The sequence below is a fragment of the Lactuca sativa genome, chromosome 3 (assembly GCF_002870075.4).
Source record: "Lactuca sativa cultivar Salinas chromosome 3, Lsat_Salinas_v11, whole genome shotgun sequence".
Lineage (NCBI taxonomy): Eukaryota > Viridiplantae > Streptophyta > Magnoliopsida > Asterales > Asteraceae > Lactuca > Lactuca sativa.
Genome location: NC_056625.2, coordinates 191,083,158 through 191,100,147, shown reverse-complemented (window position 1 = coordinate 191,100,147; position 16,990 = coordinate 191,083,158). Strand labels below are relative to the sequence as shown.

At 42.0% G+C, this 16,990-nt stretch overlaps 1 non-coding gene across 1 annotated transcript; it reads right to left on the bottom strand.

The window, feature by feature from the left end:
- Window positions 1-16,514: 16,514 nt before the first annotated feature.
- LOC111916078 (small nucleolar RNA R71) lies at window positions 16,515-16,621 on the bottom strand. The gene has a single exon (XR_002858379.1). It is a non-coding gene; the product is annotated as a small nucleolar RNA R71 (small nucleolar RNA).
- Between the last annotated feature and the right edge of the window lie 369 nt (window positions 16,622-16,990).

Below are 16,990 nucleotides of genomic sequence, written 5' to 3'. Positions count from 1 at the left end.
TCCAATACAAGTCTTAGAGTCATACTCCAAGATTGTAACTTGAGTGACATGTCTTAAAGAAGGTTTAAAACACTTGTCAAATGTAAGAGTAAAAGTTTTCTACTCTTGTACATTTGAAATTGGCAAGTTGTGATGTTTTGGATAAAACAAAGAACAACTAAGGCCAATTGTGTGAAGTGTTTGTCTTGATTAGAATCCGCACTATATCTTGATGTTTGACAAGGGAGTCTTATAGGTCAAGAGGACAGTGGGAGTCTTAAAGGTCTTGAAAGTCTCAAGAACTAATCAAGAAGAGAACCTGAAGTTCTTCACTAGCACACGACTTGAGGTTTACAACCTGTCGTGTTGACATATCTGTGCCCATTCCAGTTAAAGTTGGTTTTGCAAATGAGTTCTTAGAGTTCTCAATTGGCTGCACAACTACTTGGAAGCAATGGCAGGCCCTTGAGCTGCCAGGTGGCAAGAAGTTAAGATTGAGTTCAATCCATATGGTTTTGGATTTGTCATTATCTTTGTCTTGAGATTATGGTTTTGACAAATTCTTATGGGTAGGAACTCATACACCATATAAATCTAAATGTCATAAGGTTTCTCTCCGATTCATGAAAATGATGGTGAGGAAACGCTTTCACTAAGTAGATTTTATCTAGCTAGCAATTGTGATATTTCCATTCTCAAAGTCGTTAGTGGAGCGCGTGTGGTTAACCGGCACACTAACCTGGACTTGTGAGAAGTGGCAAAAAGGTCTAACCATTATGATTACGGCATCCCTCTTCATAATTGTTTAGACACACAAGTGTGCTATCTAAGGAAGGTGTATGATTTTGATAAAGTCTTATCAAAACAATCTAGTATCAGAAATCTGAACTTTGGTAAGAAAGTCAATGAAGTATTGATTTCTAGAAGTCCAGCTGATTTCTGGGTACATGTCAAAGCTAGTGGGAGCATAAGTGTTATGCTAATAATCATCATGTTAGTGGGAGCATGATAATTATGATAAGTATTGCAAGTTAGCAATGTTAATTATAGAAAACAAAAGTTTCAATTGGGAAAAAGTTGTTTTGCTATAATTAAGGGAGAGGAAATTATACTTCATCTCAAATCTATAAGCTTAGATCTTGAGGTTTTAATCATTTAGTCAAGGATATATATATGAATTTCATGTTGGAATGGCTCAACATAAGGAAATTCTGTATATGGGTCCATTATTTGCGTTCTAAAATTCGATTATGATTACGGCATCCCTTTTCATAATCTGAATTATGAGAAATTGGCAAATTGAAATGGAAATATTATAGCAAAAGACTGGTTTAGTCTTTATGTAAGACATCATGAATCGTGTCCCATATGCTTCGGATATAGGATCGATTACATGTGCTATAATCATCCGTTCTAAAATTTTCCAAATGCCTGGGGCATTAAGAAGGGAAAAGGTTTAGAACTGGATATGAGTAAAAGGATTAAACAATTGTCGAGGACAATCTAAGGTTTACCAAAGATTGGTTGCTCAAGGACAGTTGGAAGTATAGTGATAATTCTGGAAGGACCATGTTGACATAATCTGTAAGGAGGCAACTCTTGTTCAGAAGTGATAGTCAAAATGGAATCTGGAAATGTTTCAAAGTTAAGATTTTTTAATCTGTGTAAGATTAAGGAAACTTAATGCAAGAAGGATGTTTCCAAGGAGTTGATCTCCTTTGGAATGCTCTGTAATGTTTGTTGTCAAGTCTTTATGACTTTGTGCATAATCATTACAAGAGGATCAATGCATATAAGTTTAGAATCTAACAGATTTCAGTAAATGACATGAATTTGGAATTCTTGTATTTGTAGTAAGGATTTGGGAGTGTGAAAAGAGAATTATTGAAGTTATGTTCAATGGATCTAGTTCACAAAGTAAAGATCATAGACAGACATAGTATGCATACTTGGTGTATGGCATGACTAGTGTTTAGAAAAACATAGTGTACATGCTTGGAGCATGGGACAACTATTGTTTTAAATTCAAGAATAAAGTTGATAGCTGAAACAGTATACAATGAATAATGTGTAATCATATGGTGATAAATAAAAGGTGTTTTATTTATATTCATAAGTTCTGAGACCATATTGGATTCAATTATTATTGTGTTTCATTTTGCATGTTTTGACTTCCCGAATAAACTGGGTTATTCTTCCGGAATGACTAAGTTATTCAAACCATCCACAGTCGGTCATATGTTGGAAGTAGATATGAATTAAGACTGTCATGATGGGTTGTAGAGGTCTAAGGTGTTGGACAAGGCTACAACAATCATGAGTGCTCATAAGTTCTGAGTATCGGATTCAACCCGCGCTCATTGGAATCATTTCATGGATTTTATCACGAGTGATCATGAGACGATAATATCTTATATTCTTCAAACCTAGAGATATGAGTTGTTACTATAAGTTGATAGTACATTGATTGCACGAAACCGCATTTGGTAACTCTGTGCTATAAAACGTGCCTTTGTGTATGATTCAACAAGTAGTAGAACAAGCCATATGAGTCGAAGTTTATCCATTCCTTTTACCTTCGGGATAAAAGCGATATCTGTGGGCCCCTCGATGATTTGATGATGACAAATGGAAGTGCTCGGCCGGGCCAGGACTGATTTGATTTGTTCAATTAGTCAGTCGTCATAAATCGGAAATCGGGAAACAACAAATGGACAGAGAGAATGATTATAATCCATGTCTCAGTCCATATGATATCTAGAATGGAGGAATATATGATCCCTTATCTAATGGACAAGTCACTGACAAAGGTCAGAGTTCATCTACAAGGTCAGAGTTCAACAGAAGCTTTTGAGAGCTACGATTGCCAGTTGGTTCCTTAAGTCATACGCAATAATAGTTTTAGACTTATCCAAGTGGGAGACTGTTGGATTAATGTCTAAGTCCATAACTATAATTGGTAAGACTTGACCCGACCCGGCATGGTCCATTTGGGTTGCATACCATCATGCACTTGGATGAGAGAAATAAGACACTTATGGTTATTAATATATTATAAGTTCTAGTATATTAATAATAAGAATAATAAGATTATTTAATTAGTATTGATAAAGAATTAATCTAGGATTAATTAAGTGATCAAAAGAAGACTAATTAAATATATGGGTTGATTGTGTAAATCATCCATACTTGTATAGTGGGCTAATGCTCCATGGATAATCAAGTTGGGCTAAAACCCATAGGATGGTCCATGGATGCTCCATGGAGTATTTGAAACCATGGATCCAAGGAAATGGAAAGCCATGACAATTAAGAGTTTACCCTAATTGTAACACTATATAAAGATATTATTCTTGGCAAAATCGGCCACTAGTATTATTCTAGAGAGGGCTAGCCGATTTCATGTAGTGTAGAATTCTCTCAAGCTATTCTAAGTGTTTTGATGATTGTGATTCCATTTGAGGTGTCACACTTGGGGCACTAGGCACTCAAGCTTCATGAAGACTTTCTACATCAAGAGGTATGTATTCTATCTTGTTACATTCAATGTTTTGTATGCTAGATTAGGATAATACCTTGGAAGTTCTTATTTGCATGTATAATAGAGAAAACATAGATCCAAGGTATTTAGGGTTGCATGTACACTTAGGAGTGTTAGAATGCTCAAAACCCAACAATCACAACATTGAGTTCTTGGTATTGACTAGGATTTTGTGATTCCATTTTTTAATTAAGATAAAATTAATTTTTCGATTTAAAAAAAAACTGTTTACTGTAAATTCCAAAAGAAATTACCGAGATGTCCTTACGGCCGTAAACTTGAGTTTACGGCCCAAGAATTATTTCGAATTCAGAGTTAGAAACTTAAGAATGCAATTTATCGATTATCAGATAATTAATTTACGGTAAACCTTGAGTTTACAGCCAATGAATTTCTATTAAAAATATTTTGTTTATTCAGAATTAAACGCAGTGAAGTGTGATTATTAAAGCCTTAAAATCAGAAACTCGATTGACTATAGGAGAAAACTGTTTGCTGTGATTGAGCCTTTAATAGCTTGCGGCCGTGAACTAGGTGTTTACGGCCGTAAGCTATGACCCTAAACTTCTGAATACTCTTGATTCGACTGGAATAAAACCCCTTTTATCGCTGTGAATATCGTTTTGATAAAAAACACAACTGTAGGACGTCTTTGACACTGGTCTCGCTCTGATACCAATTGTAAAGCCCGAAAACGGATCTACAAATGATCAAAGACAGATAACAGAAGTAAAAGATGAAACAATAAGCAAATAACAAACGAACCAAGCTTGCATACGCTTTAAAGCAATAAAACGTCAGATACAACTTGGAGAAAACACGAAGGCATCAACAACCTTTAAAGTCTAACACAATACCCTATTTATAGACTAGACTTACAACTGCAAGGTGTTTACGGCTATAAGGAGTTTACGACCGTAAACACATAACAATCGTAAACTACAAGTTTTCATACACTATCACTACCACTAATTGTTATGCCTAGACCAAACCATTATTCAGGGTCTTTCATGAATCTCTGATAATAACTAGCCGACCCCAGAAAACTCCTGATCTCGGTGGCGGACTTCGGCACCTCCTGTTACACCCCCAAACTGAATTGCCGGAAACATTTGGGGGCGTTGGACGTTATGTCAAGTATCACAACACATGCAATATAGTAAATCAAAGTACAATAATCATTGCATTAATAGTATAAGTTTTACATATGATAATCATTTAGCATACAAGATCAAAAGTAGATATAGAGAATAACAATATATGCAGCTTGGTACAAGGTTGTCTTCGCAAAAGCTCCGGGAGTGTAGAAATTTATTGTAAACATTCCAAAAACCTTTAGTTCCTTATAAAAACAGTCTTCTACCAAGACTTAACAGTTTTCCTGTTTAAAAGAATGAGTCGTCTATTAAAAGTAGTGTTCTACCAAAATTCGACTGTTTGTGGAAAGGAAGGTGTGTTCTACTAAAAGCAGTCTTCTATCAAGATTCTACATTTTGTAAAAAGGGAGTAAGCAGTCTTCTAACAAGAATCTAGGTTTTGTATAAAATGGGTGTAGGCAGTCTTCTACCAAGACTCCAGGTTTCTTATAAAATGGGTGTAGGCAGTCTTTTACCAAGACTCCAGGTTTCGTATAAAATGGGTGTAAGCACTCTTCTACCAAGACTCCAGGTTTCGTATAAAATGGGTGTAGGCAGTCTTCTACCAAGACTCTAGGTTTCGTATAAATGAGCATTTTTCCCAATTATTACTATCATTATCACAATATAGTTTTGTTCATTATCGTTTTATGTGAAAACATTTCAAAGCATTTGAACAGGGAAAAATATCATAGTATTATTAGTTTTATATGTCAAAACCACCGACATACTACTACCTTAAGGCCTATGAATTATAATTTACTCTTATTGAGAATCGTAACCATACTGATCGACGAGGCAGTTACATGACGCCCTCAGGCATCATAAAAGGTTAAGAAACTTGTTACCCCTGGCTTGGTGTAACATCCCGGAATATCAGAAGTAAAGTTGAAGGGCTAAAAGTGTAAGTGTGAAAGGGCCACTCGGTGTGTCCACGAGTGGACTCGGCGAGTAGGGTCGCGACTCTGGTCGCGTGTTAAGTGGCCAACTCGGCGAGTCGCAGGATGGACTCGGCGAGTAGGCGCTGAGTGGAGAAAACCCTAATTTCGGAGGATGAGCCCTATATAAAGGACATTATACCCTCTCCCCAACCTCTTTACCCTCTGTTGAAGTCCAGAAAACCGTAAGACGCGATTGTGAGGGATTTGAGTGCATTTGAACCTTGGAGAAGAGATTTTGGAGGAGATCTCTGAGAGTTAGGAGGCTTGGAGCAAGGGGCTTTGCTAAGATTCGGATTTCTCTTTTGTTGGGGCTTCCTTTTGAGGTATTACTTCGTTTCTTGGACTGTTATTCTTCTAGATTGATCATTTTGAAGTGTGTAGAAAGTTTGGTTTGTGGTATTTCGAGTTTGAAGGTTAGATCTGAGGTTGCTACCTCAGATCTGGAATGGAGAAGGTCTAGAGTGCATTAAAGTCCCTGTTCTTGAGTGTTTGGTGAAGCCATCTTGTCCCAAACCCTATCCCTGGAGTGTAAATGCCTAGATCTCTTTGGATTCATGTAAAGTTTGCCACTTTACGTGATGGATGGGTTGTAGAAGGGTAGATTGATATGTGCATAATTAGTTAATTATTTAGCATACATTTTTATTCATTTTTAACTAATTATGTGAATAATATGGACAAAAGGTACTTAATATTGTTTAAATTTTGTTTTCAGTCCAAAAGACATGCTTGGGAATGAAAGGGAACAAGGTAAAGCAATTGGAGACCAAAGAACGAAGATTGAGGGACAAAAGTTTACCTACTCGGCGAGTTCATCAGAATATTCCAGAAGATAGCCACGACTCCTGATTTAAGGCGGATAACTACGAGCTACTCGGCGAGTTGGGTCTGCTACTTGCCAAGTACACCCTGTTTTGAGATATCTATAAAAACCGACTCTTTATCCGATGGGACTACTTTTCTGGCATTTTTTGAAGATCCATCTGCGATTGAGAACCCTGGAAGGCGCTGAGGAATTCTATTCTTCAACCTTTTGAAGAATCAAGGCAACTAGGTTAATCATTCCACTTAGCTTTAGGAATTGAGTATGTTTAATCTAGCTAAACTTGTTTTTGTGTTTGTTTTTACTGCAACTATGAGCTAAATACATTTTTGTTTATGTTTGGGGAATACCAAGGAACTCCTATGGTTTAATTCTTAGCTTTTGATTGACTGTTTATTAGTGATCTATTAAATTAAGTTTGCTAAAGAACCTTATGCATTAATCATAACTATTTTCTGTTAATTGGAAGACAATTAAGCTGCATGAACATCTCTTAGTTGTTAACTTCATATGTCTATGTGAATACTTAACCATATGCTTAGTAATAATGATTATGAAACTAAGATTAATAAGACAATAGTTAGATTAATGTGTGAGCTTGTTTGAGAAACCATCAAACAAGAGGTTAATTGAACCACTAAATTGATTAACCACTACAAGTCTTATTTAATCCAAATAATTAATCCAGGGAATTAATTAGCTTAAACACTTGATCACTGCTTGAATTAATTAATTGTCTAAGGGTTAGGAGTAATGAACATGAACCTGACCACTATAATTGGTAGCCAATGACAATTAATCTATCATAAATACCAAATAACCATAGGAGTGAATTGGTTGAACCTAGATAGAAACATCTTTGTCAAATTTGGTGAATTAGTTGTTTGCTTAGTTATTTAGTTAATAAGTTAATTAAGTGTTTATGTGGTGTGCTTAAGTTTCTAGTCTTGCAAAACTAGAGAAAAACCTTTTACTTTCATTAATTGCTTAGTTAAAATTAGCCATTAGTTTAATTTTCCGTTCCCTAAGTTCGATACCCTACTTACTCAACTATACCACTAAAAGACAGGTTCACTGCCTTTGTGTGCTAAATTTATTACTAAAAAGTAGGAATAAAACAAGTGCATTTTACACACATCAAGTTTTTGGCGCCGTTGCAGGGGAACGGTTCTAAATAATTAGTCTAATCCCTAATTTTTTCGATCCTTTGTGTGAGTTTATTGGCACAATGTAACACCAAAATTTCCAAAAACAAAATTTTCATTTAATTAATCAATTTAATATTAAAAACACTTGTTTAAAATCTTAATCACGTTTGAATTACAGAACATAGTTTCATTTTCATTATAATAGTAGACCAGGATCCTCCAAAACACAACTCTTTCTTCGGTGTGTACAATCGAACCGTTGCCATCCCGCGTTACTGTAAGAACCTGAAACAACATAACATAAACAACGTAAGAACGAAGCTTAGTGAGTTCCCCAATATACCTTACGCACATACGCCTTCCGGCCCGGACCTTTCGGTCCACATAACATTTGCCTTCCGGCCCGGATCTTTCGATCCACATAACATCGCCTTCCGGCCCGGATCTTTCGATCCACATAACATTGCCTTCTGGCCCGGATCTTTAGATCCACATAACATCGCCTTCCGGCCCGGACCTTTCGGCCCACAAGATAATTGCCTTCCGGCCCATACACATACATAACACATAATACAAGTACTCTAACACATAAAGCACATATATCATATATCATACCTGACCTTTTTGTCACATAATACCTTGCCTTCCGGCCCATATATAATCATGTATATCACGCGTAGCAGCTAACTTTCCATTTATAGCATATAAACATAACACATAACATACTTGACCTTCCGGTCACACAATCAAACCCTTCCGGGTGAGGTATAGTGAGAAGACTCACCTCGCGGACACTGGAAGATAGCAACTCCTGAAACCTCTTGCACTTGATCCTCCGAGCTACAAGCTCCCTGTCTCATCATATATCTCTTTTTAATACTTCTATCTTCCACGTTAACTGACCCTAAGAAATCACACCAGTCAACTCTGGTCAACAGTCCATTGTCAGCTCGACTGGACTCGGCGAGTTCCCTGGCGACTCGGCGAGTCTGGTCGTCCTTCAATCCTCTAAGATTCCCTTTCTACTCGTCGAGTATCCTCTTTGACTCGACGAGTCACTCCTGGAAGAATCGCGGGGCCACCCCGACTCCACTCGCCGAGTCTGAAGAACAACTCGGCGAGTCCCAGTGAATATTCAAGCTACTCGCCGAGTCTGATCATCCGACTCGGCGAGTCCACGCCATGCAGTCGATCAAACTGCTTACTGAGATACATATTTTCCCGAAATACACACTCATGGGACTTCTGGACCTCTAATCATCCTAATACCAGGGTATAAACTTTTGTATAACAACATAATAATCCATCAAATCTCCAAATGGGTTTCATAAACCCTAAATTCGTGTACACATCAAAATAACAGGAATGATCCGAAACCTTACCTGAAAACATACTCTATGTGTCCCCAAACCTCAGAACTCGACTTCCTTGCTCTTCCTTTGACCAAAACCCTTCCTCTTCTTGCACCACAATTCCTTCAAAGTCAATAATGGCCTTCAAGTTTTGCTCCAGATGCCACAGTCGTCTAGGGTTCCCCACAATCGGCCAAAAGACGTGAAATGACGACATAACAACCCTTAAATACGACCCAATACGAAACGGCTAGGGTTTCTGCTGAACAGCGTCGACTCGCCGAGTCCATACCTGGACTCGTCGAGTCCAGTCGCGAACCTGCGACCAAATCTGCGACCCTACTCGGCGAGTCTGGCTCCAACTCGCCGAGTCTCCCCTTTAAAACACCCCAAAATGCAATTTAACGATACTTGAGATTTTGGGCTGTTACAATTCTCCCCCACTAGAATTAGACTTCGCCCTCGAAGTCTCACTCTGAAAATAGCTCTGGCTGCTGCTCCCGCATCTCACGTTCCGGCTTCCCTAGACACTACCAATCTCTCTCGAGGCCGCTACTGAACCAATACCAGAGGTACCTCCTTGTTCTTCAGAACCTTGATCTTCCGATCTCCGACGGCCACTGGCCTCTCGACGTAACACAGGCTCGCATCCACCCAATCGTTCTCTAGAAGAACCACTGCTGACTCATCCGCTATACACCTCTTCAACTGCGACACATACCAGTGTCATGGATCCGTCCCAATTCCGTTGACAGCTCCAAACGATAGGCCACCCTTCCTACCTTCGCACCTTCACGAAAAGACCCAACATACCGGGGCCCCCCATTTACCCCTCTTCCTAAATCGAAGCACCCCGTCAGAAATACGAAGTCGCCGACCTGAATCACATGCTCGCAACGGCGTCTGCCTGCATAACTTTCCTGTTAACTCTAGACGATCACTAACTCCCTTTAACCTGCTGAGTCTGCTTTGTCAACTAAAGTACGAACTCTGAACTGCTCATCACTCTCTGAAATCGGAAATTACCCAAGATGCACTCTGCTCCAAATCTCTACGATCACTCAACCCATAAGGGTTAGGAAACCCTGAACCACCGGATCCCCGATCCAAAGCCCACTTTGCCCATTCCGGACCTACTGAGAGATCCATTCTCACTCCCAGAGTAACTCTCACAAGTTCTCCTCTTGCCATCACATACACATACCGAACTAGTCCCAACACCCGCAGGTGGAAAGACCCGATACACTGATGATATCCTCGAACATCTCCCAAGATGAACCACCACATCTACCCTACACCCTGATCAGATTCACACTGGGAATTTAAAATTTTCTATTCCCTTGCATCCTTTCTGAGTCTCGCCAGTCATCCCAACCCGGATGGGTTCCTACTTCACTGTCGCGAACACGATGCTCAAAACCATACTCGAAATACTCTAACCATAACTCTGCTCTGCAGCTTTCACTTTCGTGAACTTGCACCCCCTTCGGAGTTACATACCCTCTTCTTTCCTTTTCTACAGAACCCTCTTGAACATAATGCCACTCCAACCGGTGCCACGGTGCTCGCCCCAAGCGACACCACCCTTTTTGCGTAACTGCTATTCACGTACTCTGGTTCTCATTGCAGGGTCTCTCAATCCCATGCACTCTCTCCACTCATCAAAATCACTGCCTCCGCTAAACAAGATCAATAACCCGGGGCCAGACCTTCCAATGCAATCACACTGCAACCTACGCGATCCGCAAATCTCAAACTAATCCAGCAATACCAACAGAGTCTCCAGTACGACTGGACCGACTCTCATAACACATACTAGCCACTCGAGGCTATATCTCTGTAGGTCCGTACACCCAAACTCTGCGAACCCTCAGGTTCTAACTCTGGGAACCTTCCGGTTCCAGCTCTAGAAACATGCACAACATAATTCCGTGGGATTAATGCAGTACAACCCATCACGTACCTCAATCGTACCAATACTCTGATCGCAAAATTCCGATTACTTACTCAAGCTTGATCCCGACCTCCTCTCAGGCCTCCACAATCAAATGCCCTAGGTCCGTATCTCGCCCCGCATACTCAACACTCGCTCTCGTCGGCCTATACTTTGCGCTGACAAACACTGCTGAATCCCAACAGCTAAGCACCCTTACATACTCATCGATCTCCCGGAGAATTTTACAATTCTCCCCCACTAAAGCACTGACTAACTGCCACCGATCGTCATTAACGACCTTTCAGAACCATCCTGCACAAAGAGAACATTTACCCACTGACTGCTTCCCACAAACGTAAGCAACCCTCAGCAAAACACATCTCCTCCCTGATCAATCCGCTCAAAAGAATCCAATCTTTCAATTATCCACTCCACAACTGCAGATGCTACCCGTCATTCAACCCAGTGCCGCATCCCCACTATCAACCCTCACGAACGATGACCAACGGAATTCCCAAGCAATAACCCATACCAAACCCACAACCTGCCAAAGGTTGGATATCGCATCGAAAACCACATAAGGCTACCGGCACCAAAACACCAAACTATAATCATACTAAACCATCAGGGAACAACAAATGCCAAGCGAATACCTGAAGCACCAATCCATAACCATGCCAAACCTGCGAAACAACGAGTACCGCATCGAAATCCACACCAGACACCAGCACAAACAATACGCCACAATCAACGCAAGCTACTCAAGACATCAAGAGAGCATCATACCCGCAGCTGCCTCCGGCACTGCTCCGTCTCCCTCTGCTGCAAGCCGTTAAGCACGACCCTGAGCCCTTGGGCTCTGCTCCATACTGTCCTCCTCCTGAACTCCTCAAGGTGGCCGATGCTAGAGCCTGCACCGATCCTGCAGGAAACTGAGGACGGTTGACCCTCAAATGTCCAACCTACCGACACTGATAACAAATCCTGAAATCCCGAATTGGCACTGACTGCCGACAATCCCGTGCACCATGCCCCTCCTTTCCGCACTTGCGGCATGCACCACTGGGCCAACAAGCTCCGGTGTCATCTCTCTCACACTTCCCACAAGTGTGACCGCTCCGATCCCCCATTCTAACGTCTACGGTCATGGACCGTTTCGGCGCCGGCTGCGACTGCATCGGGGCCTGCCTCATCTCACGCTACTGCAACTCAACCTCTAACTCACGCCACATGGCGGCCTCCTGCGATACCAACACGGTCTCGCGTCTCCGCGCAGACACGAACTGTCTGATACCCCCCCCCCCCTCTTGAGCATACTCGAATATCGGGACATCTGAGCCTGCTCCGAAGCGAACTCAGGGCAAAACATCACCCTCTCAATAAACATCCCGGTGCTCTCAGTCACCGACTCCAAATCCTGCCTCAGCTTAAAGAACTTCCGAGCCAATTTCTCCTTTTCATCCCGCGGAACATAGCGAGTACTGAACATCCCTCTGAATTGATCCCATGAAACCGCAGCCCTCTGCGCATCGGAAAATGACCTCGTGGTCAATCTCCACCAATCCTTCGCCCCGAGCCTCAACAGGTTCAGAGCACACCCCACCCTCTGATCAGCAGGGCATAAACTCGTGGAGAAACACCCCTCCATGTCTGATAACCACCTCATAGCAACAATCGAGTCCTGAATTCCATCGAATGTGGGAGGCTTCGCATAATAGAAGTCCCGATACTGAAAACCCCGACTAGCCCCTTTCTTTGCCGTCGTTACAGCCGCTGTAACCGCCGCGGCAGCCGTCTCTGCGAAAGCCGCATATCGCTCATCAAACTACTTCAATCATAGTGGTCCTGATCGACCCAAACAATTCTGGCGACTCAGCCCGCAACAATGCAGCAACCTCTTCACGCAGGATCTCGCGAATCCTCGCATCCCGCTCGCTCGTGTTCGTCCGATCGATAACCGGATAACAAGATAGCCACAAGCATCATCCACTACGAACCATGGTACTCATCCCATGACATCCCTCCTCAACATGCTTCGGTGTATGGTACCTGAACCATAGCACCATTCCTCAACCTGCTCCAATGTATAGCACTCGAACCACAACATCTAACTCAACCTGTTCCGATGTATGGTGCCCTGACCATAACATCACTCTGTATCCGCTCCGATGTATGGTATCCGAACCATAACATCAACCCTCAATCTGTTCCTTAGGACCTTCGGAATGCCCCCTGTATCAAGTATGGGTCCTCTGCTTTCAGTAGTACGGGCCCATACTACCTGCCACATCTACCCATACTTTCCACACGGACCATTCCAGAGTTCCTAAGTAGCTGATAACCCTGCTCTTTCTCCAACCTCATCGCGCGTGCTCGCTTCCCAGCGAAATCCTCTACTCTACCAGCGCACTCATCTGGCTAGGTTTACTCCCTAGTCCCTTCCGCTGTCCCCCCACTTCTTTGCTATCAGCTGCTGAAGAGTTACTAATGATGCCAGCCCTCTACCTCCTGAGTATCGTCATACTCACTTAGTAGCTGACTCCCATCATCGATAACCCCACAAAGCACAAAGCAAGCAGCATTCGAGCATTGAAGCATACATAGGACTCCCCATCTGTGGTAGCTCCACCTTCTCGGCTCATCCTCGGAAGTACCTCTGTACTCCGTAGCTTTACCCCTTGTGCGTTCTAACTAGATACTCTCACTCATCACATACACACAAAAGCATAACGCACATATAACAGCAAACCCTAGACTAAGGCATCACAAATCAGGCCACTCTAGTCCAAAGATGTGGAATACCTAGCCTGTCTCTAGCATGCAATAATATCTCATAAAGTGCATAATAGATATTTCATAATACAAAAGTAAGGGTATTTTGGGAAATCACCGTTTGGCTCTGGCTGATTGTACACACTGCTCCTTCTTGCTTTCTCTTTGAACTCTTATTCACTTTTAGAAAACCATTTATTTGGAAAACTTTTTCTTACTTCCTCAGTTTGAGTCCAGATTTACCCGTAGGCGCGTCCGAATCCCTCAAACCAAGGCTCTGATACCAATTTGTAACACCAAAATTTCCAAAAACAAAATTTTCATTTAATTAATCAATTTAATATTAAAAACACTTGTTTAAAATCTTAATCACGTTTGAATTACAGAACATAGTTTCATTTTCATTATAATAGTAGACCAGGATCCTCCAAAACACAACTCTTTCTTCGGTGTGTACAATCGAACCGTTGCCATCCCGCGTTACTGTAAGAACCTGAAACAACATAACATAAACAACGTAAGCACGAAGCTTAGTGAGTTCCCCAATATACCTTACGCACATACGCCTTCCGGCCCGGACCTTTCGGTCCACATAACATTTGCCTTCCGGCCCGGATCTTTCGATCCACATAACATCGCCTTCCGGCCCGGATCTTTCGATCCACATAACATTGCCTTCCGGCCCGGATCTTTAGATCCACATAACATCGCCTTCCGGCCCGGACCTTTCGGTCCACAAGATAATTGCCTTCCGGCCCATACACATACATAACACATAATACAAGTACTCTAACACATAAAGCACAGATATCATATATCATACCTGACCTTTTTGTCACATAATACCTTGCCTTCCGGCCCATATATAATCATGTATATCACGCGTAGCAGCTAACTTTCCATTTATAGCATATAAACATAACACATAACATACTTGACCTTCCGGTCACACAATCAAACCCTTCCGGGTGAGGTATAGTGAGAAGACTCACCTCGCGGACACTGGAAGATAGCAACTCCTGAAACCTCTTGCACTTGATCCTCCGAGCTACAAGCTCCCTGTCTCATCATATATCTCTTTTTAATACTTCTATCTTCCACGTTAACTGACCCTAAGAAATCACACCAGTCAACTCTGGTCAACAGTCCATTGTCAGCTCGACTGGACTCGGCGAGTTCCCTGGCGACTCGGCGAGTCTGGTCGTCCTTCAATCCTCTAAGATTCCCTTTCTACTCGTCGAGTATCCTCTTTGACTCGACGAGTCACTCCTGGAAGAATCGCGGGGCCACCCCGACTCCACTCGCCGAGTCTGAAGAACAACTCGGCGAGTCCCAGTGAATCTTCAAGCTACTCGCCGAGTCTGATCATCCGACTCGGCGAGTCCACGCCATGCAGTCGATCAAACTGCTTACTGAGATACATATTTTCCCGAAATACACACTCATGGGACTTCTGGACCTCTAATCATCCTAATACCAGGGTATAAACTTTTGTATAACAACATAATAATCCATCAAATCTCCAAATGGGTTTCATAAACCCTAAATTCGTGTACACATCAAAATAACAGGAATGATCCGAAACCTTACCTGAAAACATACTCTCTGTGTCCCCAAACCTCAGAACTCGACCTCCTTGCTCTTCCTTTGACCAAAACCCTTCCTCTTCTTGCACCACAATTCCTTCAAAGTCAATAATGGCCTTCAAGTTTTGCTCCAGATGCCACAGTCGTCTAGGGTTCCCCACAATCGGCCAAAAGACGTGAAATGACGACATAACAACCCTTAAATACGACCCAATACGAAACGGCTAGGGTTTCTGCTGAACAGCGTCGACTCGCCGAGTCCATACCTGGACTCGTCGAGTCCAGTCGCGAACCTGCGACCAAATCTGCGACCCTACTCGGCGAGTCTGGCTCCAACTCGCCGAGTCTCCCCTTTAAAACACCCCAAAATGCAATTTAACGATACTTGAGATTTTGGGCTGTTACACACAAACTTAATTTATCACAATTTAGTAGTTAGAAATTAGGTTTTAGCATCTGTTTTAGTTTTAATATTAAGTTTCTAATTTCTTCAAAATTACACTGATACTTGCTGAGTGCAGTCGCACCTACTAGGCGAGTACAAGTGTATTTGGCAGATTAATTTTCGATTTTTTAGTACACTTTTTTGTTCTTTTTACATTTTTATCTTGTTTATTTAAGGACTTTCATGACCAGAGGATCAAACACCCCGCTGGTACCCCCGTTTGAAGATCCCGAATCCGCATTGAAAAGGAACAAAGGAATGGACATGGAGAGCTTGAGTACATAAAAGAAGTCACCTTTGTCCAATTTGAAGACTGTTTTTGGGAAAAAGAAGAGCAGCAAATCAGGAGCATCCAACGCTTCTTTAGTAATCGACGAACCGGTTAAGGAAGATATTGAGTACGAGACCGAGGAAGAAGAGGAGCCTACATACGAGCACGAAACCGATTCCGAAGAAGAGTTAGCTATCACAATGGCTAACATTGATGTAATCCCCATGGGAGAATAGAAGAAGAGGATGCGCGACGACACTGGCCCGGGACTTGTGCAACCCGCAATTCCCGCGGCCGCTACCTTTAAGCTCAAGGGTCATATCCTAGCTTTACTTAAAGAAATACCTTTTTATGGAAAAGACCACGAAGATGCCTACAAGCATTTGGATGAAGTCAATGATGTAGCTGATTACTTCAATGTTCCAAATGTGCCCCGCAAGACTCAGCTACTTCGTATGCTTCCAGTGACATTCAAAGGTGTTGCAAAAGACTGGCTCAAGTCACATCCCCCCGGATCAGTTACCACATAGGCCAAGAGGAAAGAAGAATTCATTGATCACTTTTGCCCACCTTCCAAAATAGCGAAGTTGAAGAAGGACATTGCTAACTTTGAACAACAAGCTGGAGAATCACTATATGAAGCTTGGGAGAGATACAAGAGCTTACTAAGAAACTGCCCACACCATGACCTAAACAGCCAGCAAGAAGTCTCCATCTTCTATGATGGAGTCAATGTCACAACCAAGCAGCTACTAGACTCGCAAGGCTCGCTCACAAAGAAGCTGCCCCCGATGATCAAAGAATTGATTGAAGAGTTCTCTAAACACTCTAGAGAATACCACAACCCTAGACATGATGTCACTAGGGGAGCCGCTTATGCAGCTACTGAAGACTTATCCGCGGTCATGGCTATGCTAAAAACCATGGATAGGAGGATGGATAAAATGGATCAAACATTCCATGCTATTAATCAGTGTATACAAGTCATATATAATTGAGATTGACATGATGTTTAGATGTGTGGCCCCACCCCAAACCCACAACCAGACAAGGAACAGGG